Source organism: Mesoplodon densirostris, chromosome 7 (assembly GCF_025265405.1).
Source record: "Mesoplodon densirostris isolate mMesDen1 chromosome 7, mMesDen1 primary haplotype, whole genome shotgun sequence".
NCBI classification, from domain to species: domain Eukaryota; kingdom Metazoa; phylum Chordata; class Mammalia; order Artiodactyla; family Ziphiidae; genus Mesoplodon; species Mesoplodon densirostris.
The window spans coordinates 90551043-90563143 of NC_082667.1; positions in this window are offsets into that span (position 1 = coordinate 90551043).

The following is a 12101-nucleotide window of genomic DNA, read 5'->3' on the forward strand; positions in this document are numbered from 1 at the left end:
CATATCTCCTCCCTCTTGTGTCTTCCTCCCACCCTCCCTATCCCACACCTCTAGGTGGTCACAAAACACCCAGTTGATCTCCCCTGTATAATGCAGCTGCTTCCCACTAGCTATCTCTTATACATTCAGTAGTGTATATATGTCAATGCTAATCTCTCACTTCGCCCCAGCTTACCCTTCCCCCTCTCCGTGTTCTCAAGTCCATTAAGACAGAGCAATTATTTTAAAAAAATACAAACTACAAAAGGAGAAAGAGATAACATCTTACTATTACAAGCAGTTGGTATACCAAAAATTATGTCTTGATCATGATGTTAACTGGGAAACCTGGAGATGAATTTTGAAAATTGGTAATTTTAATCATAATAACACTGACAGAGATCACAATAGACACTTTTGATTTAAATTTTATTTTTATTTATATAGACATAGTTAAACACACATAAATTGGAATTATTATGTATCAATTAGCTTTTTACTGTGGAAATGATTGATTAGCTTTTATGATTAGGCAAGAATAAGAAATCATTTTTAAATGGTAAGCCTGTAAAGCTCAGTACCCAATTGAAGCCCCTTATAGAGGGGCACAGTGAAAAATAATCTTGCCTGTTTTTAGTAACTGATTATGCTATATGTCCATTTAATGTTATTATTTAATGTTTAATTATTTAGTGTTATTATTTAATGTTATTCAGGCTAATTGTCCTCCTGAACACCGCAGATATTTTGTGATTGCAGAAACATTATTTTATTTATTATTATTATTATTTTTGCAGTACGCGGGCCTCTCACTGTTGTGGTCTCTCTCGTTGCGGAGCACTGGCTCTGGATGTGCAGGCTCAGTGGCCATGGCTCACAGGCCTAGCCACTCCACGGCATGTGGGATCTTCCTGGACCAGGGAACAAACCCGTGTCCCCTGCATCGGCAGGCAGACTCTCAACCACTGTGCCGCCAGGGAAGCCCAGAAATGTTATTTTTAACAAATATTTATTGAGCATGAACGTTTGAAGTGCCACATAGAACAAAATTATGGTTGCTGTCTTCATAATATCTCAGATTTATTCTTCTAAAGTAGACATTATTCAGTTATGCAGATGTATAAACTTTATGCTTAGGATTCAAATGTATGTGAGTCTTTGTTACTAAGTAAACTAACTTCTTTCACAATAACTCCCAGAGAGTTTTAAGGAAATTGCATATTTTCAAATAAAAGTGTTATGAGTTTTATTTGTTTTGTGTTCTCCCTTATAAGCTTTACTCTATCACCTGAATTGTATTATGGCATCCCAGATATAAAATAAATTCATGTAGTTGAGATTCAACAAATGAGAAATGTATTGACATTAAAACTGGTTTTAGTTATATTTCCAAGTTTTACAGCAAACCACTGAATAAGCAAAGTAATTTCTTTTTTAATAATCTGTATTAAGTCAGGTCTCCTCACATTTCAAAACTGTTTTTCTTAATTTGAAAAGCTTATATAGATGTGAAAATTATGGTTAAGACCAAGTGGGTGAGATATATTGAGAAATTGGAATTCTGCCTAAAAATTAGAATAATGCAAGTATTGCAAAATTGGAAATGCAAACCTTTCATATATTTTGATGTTTCATTTTTTTTTCTTTTTCTTTATTCTTTTTTATTTTAATTTTTAAAATTTTTATTGGAGTACAGTTGATTTACAATGTTGTGTTAGTTTTAGATGAACAGCAAAGTGAATCAGTTATACATGTACCTATATTTACTCTTTTTTAGATTCTTTTCACATATAAGCCATTACAGAGTAGAGTTCACTGTGCTGTACAGTAGGTCCTTATTAGTTATCCATTTTATATATAGTAGTGTGTATCTGTCAATCCCCATCCCCCAATTTATCCCTCCTTCCCCCTTTCCCCCTAAGATAAGTTTTTATTTTCTACATCTGTGACTCTATGTCTGTCTCATAAATAAGTCCATTTGTACCATTTTTTTCCATTCCACATATAAGTGATACCATATGATATTTGCCCTTCTCTGTCTGACTTACTTCCCTCAGTATGACAGTCTCTAGGTCCATCCATGTTGCTGCAAATGACATTATTTCATTCCTTTTAATGGCTGAGTAATATTCCATTTTATATATGTACAACATCTTCTTTATTCATTCACCTCTTGAGGAACATTTAGGTTGCTTCCATGTCCTGGCCATTGTAAATAGTGCTGCAGTGAACATTGGGGTGCATGTCTCTTTTTGAATTACAGTTTTCCCCAGGTATATGCCCAGGGGTGGGGATGTTGAATCATATGGGAGCTCTATCTTTAGTTTTTGAAGGAAACTCCATAATGGCAGAACCAGTTTACATTCCCACCAACAGTATAGGAGGGTTCCCTTTTCTCCCACAACGTCTCCAGCATTTATAGTTTGTAGATTTTTCGATAATGGCCATTCTGACTGGTGTGAGGTAGTACCTCTTTGTAATTTTGATTTGCATTTCTCTAATAATTAGTGATGTAGAGCATCTTTTCATGTGCTTTTTGGCCATCTGTATGTCTTCTGTGAAGAAATGTCTGTTTAGATCTTCCACCCAGTTTTTTGATTGCATTGCTGTTTGTTTGTTTGTTTTTACATTGAGCTGCATGAGCTATTTGTATATTTTGGAGATTAATCCTTTGTTGGTCAACTTGTTTTCAAATATTTTCTCCCATTCGGAAGATTGTCTTTTTATTTTATGTATGGTTTCCTTTGCTGTGTAAAAGCTTTTAAGTTTAATTAGGTCCCATTTCCTTATTTTTGTTTTTATTTTCATTACTCTCAGAGGTGGATCCAAAAAGACCTTACTGTGATTTATGTAAATTTTCCAATTTGTATGCAAACACAAAAGACCCTGAATAGCCAAAGAAATCTTGAGAAAGAAAAATGGAGCTGGAGGAATCAGGCTCCCTGACTTCCGACTATTCTACAAAGCTATAGTAATCAAGACAATATGGTACTGGCACAGAAACAGAAATGTAGATCAGTAGAACAGGATAGAAAGCCCAGAGATAAATCCATGCACCTGTGGTCAACTAATCTATGACAAAGGAGTCAAGGATATACAATGGAGAAAAGAGAGCCTTTTAAATATGTGGTGCTGGGAAAACTGGACAGATATATGTAAAAGAATGGAATCAGAACACTCCCTAACACCAAACACAAAAATAAACTCAAAATGGATTAAAGACCTAAACATAAGGCCGGATACTATAAAAGTCTTAGAGGAAAACATAGGCAGAATACTCTCTGATATTTGGATATTTCTAAAAGACATTATGAAGATATGTTCATCATAAGCAGATACTGAGCCTGACCCATGGCAGGGTATATCATGATAGCAGTGTCTGAAACTTATATAGTATTATATATTTTGAAAATTATTTCACTTAATCATAGGTTGAGTAATGTTCAATTACCAAATAAAGAGAGCATTTTCTAATTTCTAATATTTCTGATATTCAAAATATATTAGGTTGTTAAAACCTAGCTGTAGTTGAAAAACATAAAGTTCAATCAAAGGTACAGGATCTCCCACTTATTTTGTAATATATAGACTTTATTTTTAGAATAGTTTTAGGCTCACAGCAAAACTGACTGGAAAGCACAGTGTTCCTATACCCCACCTTCCCCTGTGTATGTACAATTTTCCACTGACATTAACAACCCCACCAGAGTGGTGCATTTATTACAATTCATGAACCTACATTGATACATCATTATCATCTAAAGTCCATAGAATGCATTAGGATTCTTCGTTGGTTGTAGTACATTCTGTGGCTTTTAACAAAACTATAAGGACACATTTCCATCATTATAGTCATATAGAATATGCTCACTGCCCTAAAAATCCCCTGTACTTCAACTATTCATCTTTTCCTCTCTCCTTGGGCATTTTGTTTTACACTTAATTAATTGGCTACACCAATTTACATTCTCACCAACTGTGTAGGAGGGTTCACTTTTCTTTACACCATCTCCAGAATTTATTATTTGTCAACTTTTTGATGATAGCCATTCTGACTGGTGGGAGGTGATGTCTCATTTTGGTTTTGATTTGTATTTCTCTAATATTTGGGAATGTTAAATATATTTTCATGTGCTTATTGGCCATCTGTGAGTCTTCTTTGGAGAAATGTCTATTTAGATCTTCTGCCCATGTTTTGACTGGGTTTTTTGTTTTTTTATATTGAGTTGTATGAACTGTTTGTATATTTTGGATATTAACTCCTTGTAAGTTGCATCATTTACAAATATTTTCTCCCATTCCATAGGTTGTCTGTTTTGTTGATGGTTTCCTTTGCTATGTAAAAGCTTTTAAATTTAATTAGGTCCCACTTGTTTATTTTGTTTTTATTTCTTTTGCCTTGGGAGACTGATCTAAGAAAATATTGCTATGGCTTATGTCAGGAAATCTTTTGCGTATATTCTTTTCTAGGTCTTTTATAGTGTCACTACTTATATCTAGGTGTTTAAACCATTTTGAGTTTATTTTCATATATGGTGTGAGAGAGTGTTCTAATGTCATTGATTTACATATAGCTGTCTAGCTTTCCCAACACCACTTGTTGAAGAGACTCTCTATTCTCTATTGTATATTCTTGCCTCCTTTGTAACAAGGCACTAGGTTTTCAGTATGGCCATTAAACTCTGAGAAGCATTGCTCTAGAAGATGGGCAAATAGTTATATGAAGCAGTGCTGTCAGGTCTATGATATTTGAAGTGTGTTTCTCTAAGAGGTGAGACAGAAAATTTCTGATGTATATAATAGATACCAGTTTTCAGATATATCTAAGCATAGAGAGATACTAAAGTCCCTTGAAAGAATTTCTTAACCAGAGAGAGATGGTCACAAAGGCTTGACAGAAGATGATTTTCTTAGTTTCTCTTCAGGAATATATGTGAAAACTAAGCAAAGTGAACAAGATGGAGTAGGATCAAGGATGGAGGAGGTTCATACAGTTGAGGTGGTTGATGTGACAGATGTTAAATATAAAGGCCTATGGATTTTATATCAATACTCAGTATATGTGGAAATATACTCTATATGTGTATACTAAATATATATAGATATTTATATATCTATATCCATACCAATGAGGGTATGTATACTGACATACATATATATACATACTGTATTAGTGAGTATATGTGTATATGGTTATATATATTGTTGCACAGGTTAACTAATGAATGCACACACACACAATGTATGTAAGTATTCATATTGTGGTTTGGGACTTAAAATTCATGGTAGTTAGTGTTTGTGTCTAATAATGCTATTATGGTGGCATGTATACAAATCCTTTATTATTTATAATTAGATTCTTGAAGATAAACATGCAATATATCTTACTGAATGAGGATTAATAAATTATATCACCATCATTTTAATTAATGCTCTTGCTCCTAATGATTACACCAGAGAATATATTGATGCTTTGGATTGTCTTCACCATGTTAAGAGAAATTATAAACCTCTTAGGCAATTTTAATTTTGTCTCTAATTGAAAATTATATTATATCACATAGAATTCATCACAAATTACACTGGGGCCTAAAAAGAAATGTAGATTCCTTCTATTATTAATGAACTCACAAATGAATAATGTGAATGAATTTATAAAGGTGGGAAATAATATTGTTACATTCACTTGATATACCAAATATAAGGGTCACATAGTTGAGAAAGAAAATGCTTTATTCAAGTATTGCTATTATAACTATATTTCCTCTTAGTCAGTGTTTTAATACTTGACATGTAATGAAAACTATTACACAAGTTAACTAAATAAGAGGATGAATGAAAGATTATTCTACTCAAAGCATAACTAAAAATTTGGAATTAAAATTAGGATATATTGTAAGAGAGGTATAGTGGCAAATTGCTTTTGATTTTAAATATTTGTATTTCAAGTAGACATGTTTTCATGAGTAGGGAAATAGAAACAATTTTTTTAAATTATAAAGTTAATATAACTGTTCTAAATTAAGATTTTGAATATCATAATTGAAACTCTTCTCTAAATAAAGGGATATGCTAGATACAATGTAAAAAAATAATATTAAATATATACTGGTGTTAAAAAATGTCCTTATGGAGCAGAAATATAAAATATAAAATGCATAGCTCTATAGAGAGTTACTTATGAGGTGCTCAGGCCAGGACAGGATCCTACTGCATATAAGAAGATGGGGTCAAATTCATTCTTTACTTGATAAGAGACATTGCATTCTACATATACAACTTAGATAGAGGGCTAGGAAGACAGCATAATAATTGTTATTAGAATACCTTACCTGGTTTCTGAGTTTGTAGCTGAAAAAAAAATCTGCCTGTGACTGAGGGCAGAAGCATGGCCATGCATACATGGTTGAGGAATTGGTTTTTCCTCACATGTTTAAAGCCCCAGGGTAACATATCTCTGTTGGTTGAGAAATCAAATTTGATTCACTAATGTAAACTTGGTTTATGTTATATACATTAATGGTCTTTGAAATCATTTCCCAGGGACAACATACATATGAGGAAAAAATATCTTTAAATTAGAAACTCACAAATAAGAACTACAAGGTACAAGAGAAAACTAACAATTTTGACGAATAATCATTGGTCAAAATAAAATATAGGACCAATATAACAATTTGAAGGTATTTTATATAGTTGTGTTTAAATTTAAAAAGAGGTAAAGGGGGAATTAACATAGTGATTAAAAAATAGAAGCTAATTAAATAAAACCTGTTTGTTTTAAAAACTGAGGACTACTTAAACAACTACCAACAATGTAATGAATACATAACTTGTGATGTATTTGGAATATTTTCATTATGGAATCCTGTACAATAATAAGGTATTATGCAATGCCTAAAATGAAGAAAAGGGAGCTTTTGCGATCCTGATAATACTGTTTCTTGATTTGGGTACAGATTATGAGCTTTTATTCTGGGCAAATTCATCAATCTTTACAAATAAAATATGTGAACATTTTTAGAATTATATTAAACTTCATTAGTTTTTTTAAAAAATTATGTATTTAATTAATATATTTTTGGCTGCATAGGGTCTTCATTGCTGTGTGTGGGCTTTCTCTAGTTGTGGCTAGTGGGGGCTACTCTTTGTTGCAGTGCACGGGATTCTCATTGTGGTGGCTTGTCTTGTTGTGGAGCATGGGCTCTCGGCGTGTGGGCTTCAGTAGTTGTGGCACGTGGGCTAAATAGTTGTGGCTTGTGGGCTCTAGAGTGCAGGCTCAGTATTTATGGTGCACGGGCTTAGTTGCTCCATGGCATGTGGGATCTTCCCAGACCAGGGCTTGAACCCATGTCCCCTGCATTGGCAGGCAGATTCTTAACCACTGTACCACCAGGGAGGCCCCTTCAATAATGTTTTTAAATATTTAAAACATGTAGTTATTTAGAATAATAATAACATATTGGAAATGCAAAATGGAATCCCTAAAGCTATAAAGTCGTAGATTGTCTAGTTGACAGACCTGAGACAGCTAAATAGGGAATTAGCAGATTAGCAGTAGACATTGCCTACTCTGTGCCAGGCAATGCTCTAAGCACATTATACATGAACATCACAACAAATTTCTATTATCCCGCTTTTTGCAAATAAAGAAATTAAAGGACACAATGTATCCAGAAACACTTGGTATATTTTTAACAGAGAGGTGGAAGCTAAATTCTCTTCAAGGTATTCTGGTACCAGAGTCCATTCTTTTAACCATAAATCTGTAATTAGTGCTCTAGTTATAAGACTATAACTTGGGAATTCACCAAGAACACAGTGAGACATTATGCATTATGATTTTTTTCATTCAACTGATATGCACTAAGTACCTGCAGTGTGCCTACAACTATCCTAGAAACTTGGGATGAATTAGTGATTAAAAAAAAAAACAAGTATATTTGGTCTCAGGGAGCTTATATAATTTGATAGAAAATATGAAAGATACATTAAAAAAACAGGAATTGAATAATTTCGTGTTGGGCGAGAAATCAAAACTCAGATACTCCAACAATAGTCTAATAGCATTTTCAGAAAAAGATAATGAGAACAGTGTAAAGGGAAGCAAAATTTTAAAATATATGGACTAAGAATTTTCTAGAACTGAAGAAAATGTTGAATTGATCATTATTAATACCAAAATTTATGATAACTTATTAATGACAAATATCAGTGAAAGTTTTAGTTTCTAATTATCATTTTATACTTTTTCCCATAACATTCTTGCAAATATTGGATAGATTTGCTTCTATGTAACTTTTACTTTACCAATATCAGTGAGCTTACAGCATGTTTACTTATAGAAGTAACATGATTTCAGGTATTACATTCCAGTCTTTAATCCATTTTGAATTTATTTTTGAGCATGGTGTGAGGGAGTAGTCCCATTTGATTCTTTTGCATGTAGCTGTCTCATTTTCCCAACACTGTTTATTGAAGAGCCTATATTTTCCCCACTGTATACTGTTGCCTCCTTGTTGTAGGTTAATTGCCCATGTAAGTGTGGGTTCACTACTAGGCTCTCAATTAATTCCATTGATCTGTGTATCTGTTTTGTGCCAGTACCATACTGTTTTGATTACTGTAGCTTTGTAGTATACTTTGAACTCAGAGAGCATGATACTACCAGCTTTGTTTTTTTTTTCAAGATTATTTTGTCTATTCAGGGTCTTTTGTGATTCCATAAACTTTTTTGAAATATTTGTTATATTTCTGTGAAAAATGCCATTGGTATTTTGATAGGGATCGCATGGAATCTGTAGGTTGGGTACTATGGTCATTTTAACAATATTAATTATTTCAATCCATTAACATGATGTACCTTTCCATCTCTTTATGTTGTCTTAAATTTCTTTCATCAGTGTCTTATAGTTTTCTGAGTACAGGTCTTTTACCTCCCTAGGTAGGTTTAGTCCTAGGTATTTGATTCTTTTTGATGTGATTGTAAATGAAATTGTTTTCTTTGTTGTTACAGTACAGAAATGCAATAGATTGTTGTATATTAATTTTGTATCCTGCAACTGTACCAAATTCATTGATGAGCTCTAGTAGTTGTGGTTTTCTTTTGGGGGGTCTTTAGGGTTTTCTATTTATAGTATTTAGTCATCTGCAAACAGTGATAGTTTTACTTACCTCTTTCCAATATGGATGCCTCATTTCTTTTTCTTGTCTGATTGCTGTGGCTAGGACTTCCAATATCATAGTAAATAAAAATGGCAAGAGTTAGCATCCTTGTCTTGTTCCTGATTTTAAAAGAAATGCTTTCAGTTTTCTACCATTGAGTGTGATGACAGCTGTGAGCTTGTCATATAAGACCTTTATTATGTTGAGATATGTTCCTCCTATACTCACTTTGTTTAGAGGTTTTTTTTTTCATAAATGGATAATAAATTTTGTCAAAAGCTAATTATTAAAGAAATGGATGTCAAAATCACAATGAGGTTTTGTGAGTCAAACCTCATACCTGACAGAATGGCTACCAGCAAAAAGTACAAAAATGACAAATGTTGGTGCGGATGTGGAGAAAAGGAAACCCTCATACACTGTTGGTGTGAATGTAGACCATTGCAGCCACCAGTGACTATGTTTCCAGGGTGATCTCCAGTTGCTGCCTGCCTCTCCAGGGGGTGGTCTCCAAAATTAAGCAGGTGTGTCTTACCCAGGCTCTTTTCTGTCCTAGGTCTTGGATCATGTGGTATTTTGTGTACACCCTTTAAGAGTGAAGTCTCTATATTCTAGAACATTCTGGATTTCCTGATGGTAAGCCCCAGTGGCCTTCAAAGTCAAGTATTCTGGGTGCTCATCTTCCAGTACAGACCCCCAGGCTGAGGAGCCCAAAGTGAAGGTCAAACCCCTTGCTTCTTGTGGAGAACCTCTACAGTGTCATTATCCTCCCATCTGTGGGTCACCCACCCAGGAATATGGGTCTTGACCATACCTAGTCTCCACCCATCCTACCCATCTTGTGGTGTTTAGCTGTAGGAGATCTTTTCTGCTAGTCTTCTAGTCTTTCTCTTAAAGAATTGCTCTTTAAGTATTTACAGTTTTTGTGTTCGCATGGGAGGAAAGGAGCTCATGCTTTTCCTACTCTGCCATCTTGGCCACTCCTTAGGCATTTGTAATTTTTCATAACAGAGTTCTATTATAAAAAAGCAAGCTGTTCTATTCCTCAAAATACAGCCATCATAGAGTTAAATTATTGGAGCCCAAATTGTTGCTACATTAAAAACCAGAATTTGTTTCTTTCAATTGCACATTCTATATTTCTATTATATAGAGAGTATATGCCCCTATTTTATTAAATAGCTCCTAAATTGGGGAGGGGAGAAACCACATTATTTTAAGTAGTTGATGTAAGAGATCATATTGAAATATTTAAAAATATTTAACACATTATTTAGGAAACATTTCTCAGTAACTAAAATATTTACAGTGCTTAATGGGCTTCACAGTTAATCTGAATATATTACTGTGGTAAAATGTTAAGTTTGGTAAGAAAAAACATGAATAATAAAAATATTTTTCCAGATTTCTTGGAATATTCATTTTGCTGTGATGAAGCAAATTTTTGTTTTGATTTCTTTCTTTATTTGGATTGACAAACTTGTACTACAATACAAGAACTCACTTAAATTATTACCACCAGTATATTCAAATTTATTTATGTAGTAATAAAAAAAGAAAAATAAAGATTTTGTCTTATCTACTCATTTCTGTTTAGGATTTATCTAATCTTCCACATTTCTCTACATCTTCCATGACTAAAATTATTTACTTACAAAAAAAGTGAGGGAAATATAGCTATTAAGATAAATATACAATTTTTTTAACCTAGGATTGGAAATATTGAGTCATAGAGTAGGAAAATATTTGGCTTTTTGTATAGGGCCCAGCAATTTTCCAAAGGCATAGGGACTTACACTCTCTTCAGCAATATGTTAGTGAGGTCATCCAGTTTAACAACATTTGCTATTATCAGTTTTTGTTTTCCTTTTAGCTATTGTGCTAGAGGTATAGTGGTTATAATTTGCATTTCTTTGAAAATTAGCAATGTTATAAATATTACATATGGTTTATATCTTATTTGCCATTTGGATAGTCTCTGGTTTAATTTGTTTCCAAAATTAAGCAGGTGTATCTTACCCAGGCTCTTTTCTGTCCTAGGTCTTGGATCATGTGGTATTTGTGTACACCCTTTAAGAGTGAAGTCTCTATATTCTAGAACATTCTGGATTTCTGCATTTATGTTTTTATTTGTTTGCTATTCATTTGAAAGTATGAATAACTTATTTATTATTGCTTTTATTAATCTTTATGTATGTCTATATATGTGCTCTTTATCATATATGTAACAAATATATCATATTCATCTATTGATATATCTATGTCTCTATCCAAATATCCATCCATATCACATACTTTCTGTTTCCTGTCTGTAGCTTGACTACTCACTTTATTAGTGGTGTGTTTTGATGGCTAAACTTTTTCCTTTTAATATAATACAACAAAATTTATTTATTTTTTCTTTTATTGTTAGCACATTTTGTGTTAAATGTAAGAAAGTCTTGCCTACCCCAGGATCATGAAGATATTCTATTGTGAATTGTTCTGGAAACTTGTTTGTTTCAGAGTCTATACTGTGGTTTTCAGAGTTTTTTAGTATACTGTGAGCTAAGAGACACAGTTCAGTTTTTCATGTAAATATATGTTACCCAGAACAATTTATAGAGGAAAAAAAACCTCCATCATTTTTAAGTGATGTCTTTGTAAAAAATCAAGTGTGGGGGTCGTTTTTTATTCTTTTTTTTGACTCAGTCTGAATGTTTTTTTCTTTTCTTGTTCTAGTAACCACACTGTCTTTTTTTTTTTTTTTTTTTTTTTTTTTTTTTTTTTGCGGTATGCGGGCCTCTCACTGTTGTGGCCTCCCCCGCTGCGGAGCACAGGCTCCGGACGCGCAGGCTCCGGACGCGCAGGCTCAGCGGCCATGGCTCACGGGCCCAGCCGCTCCGTGGCATATGGGATCCTCCCAGACCGGGGCACGAACCCGTATCCCCTGCATCGGCAGGCGGACTCTCAACCAC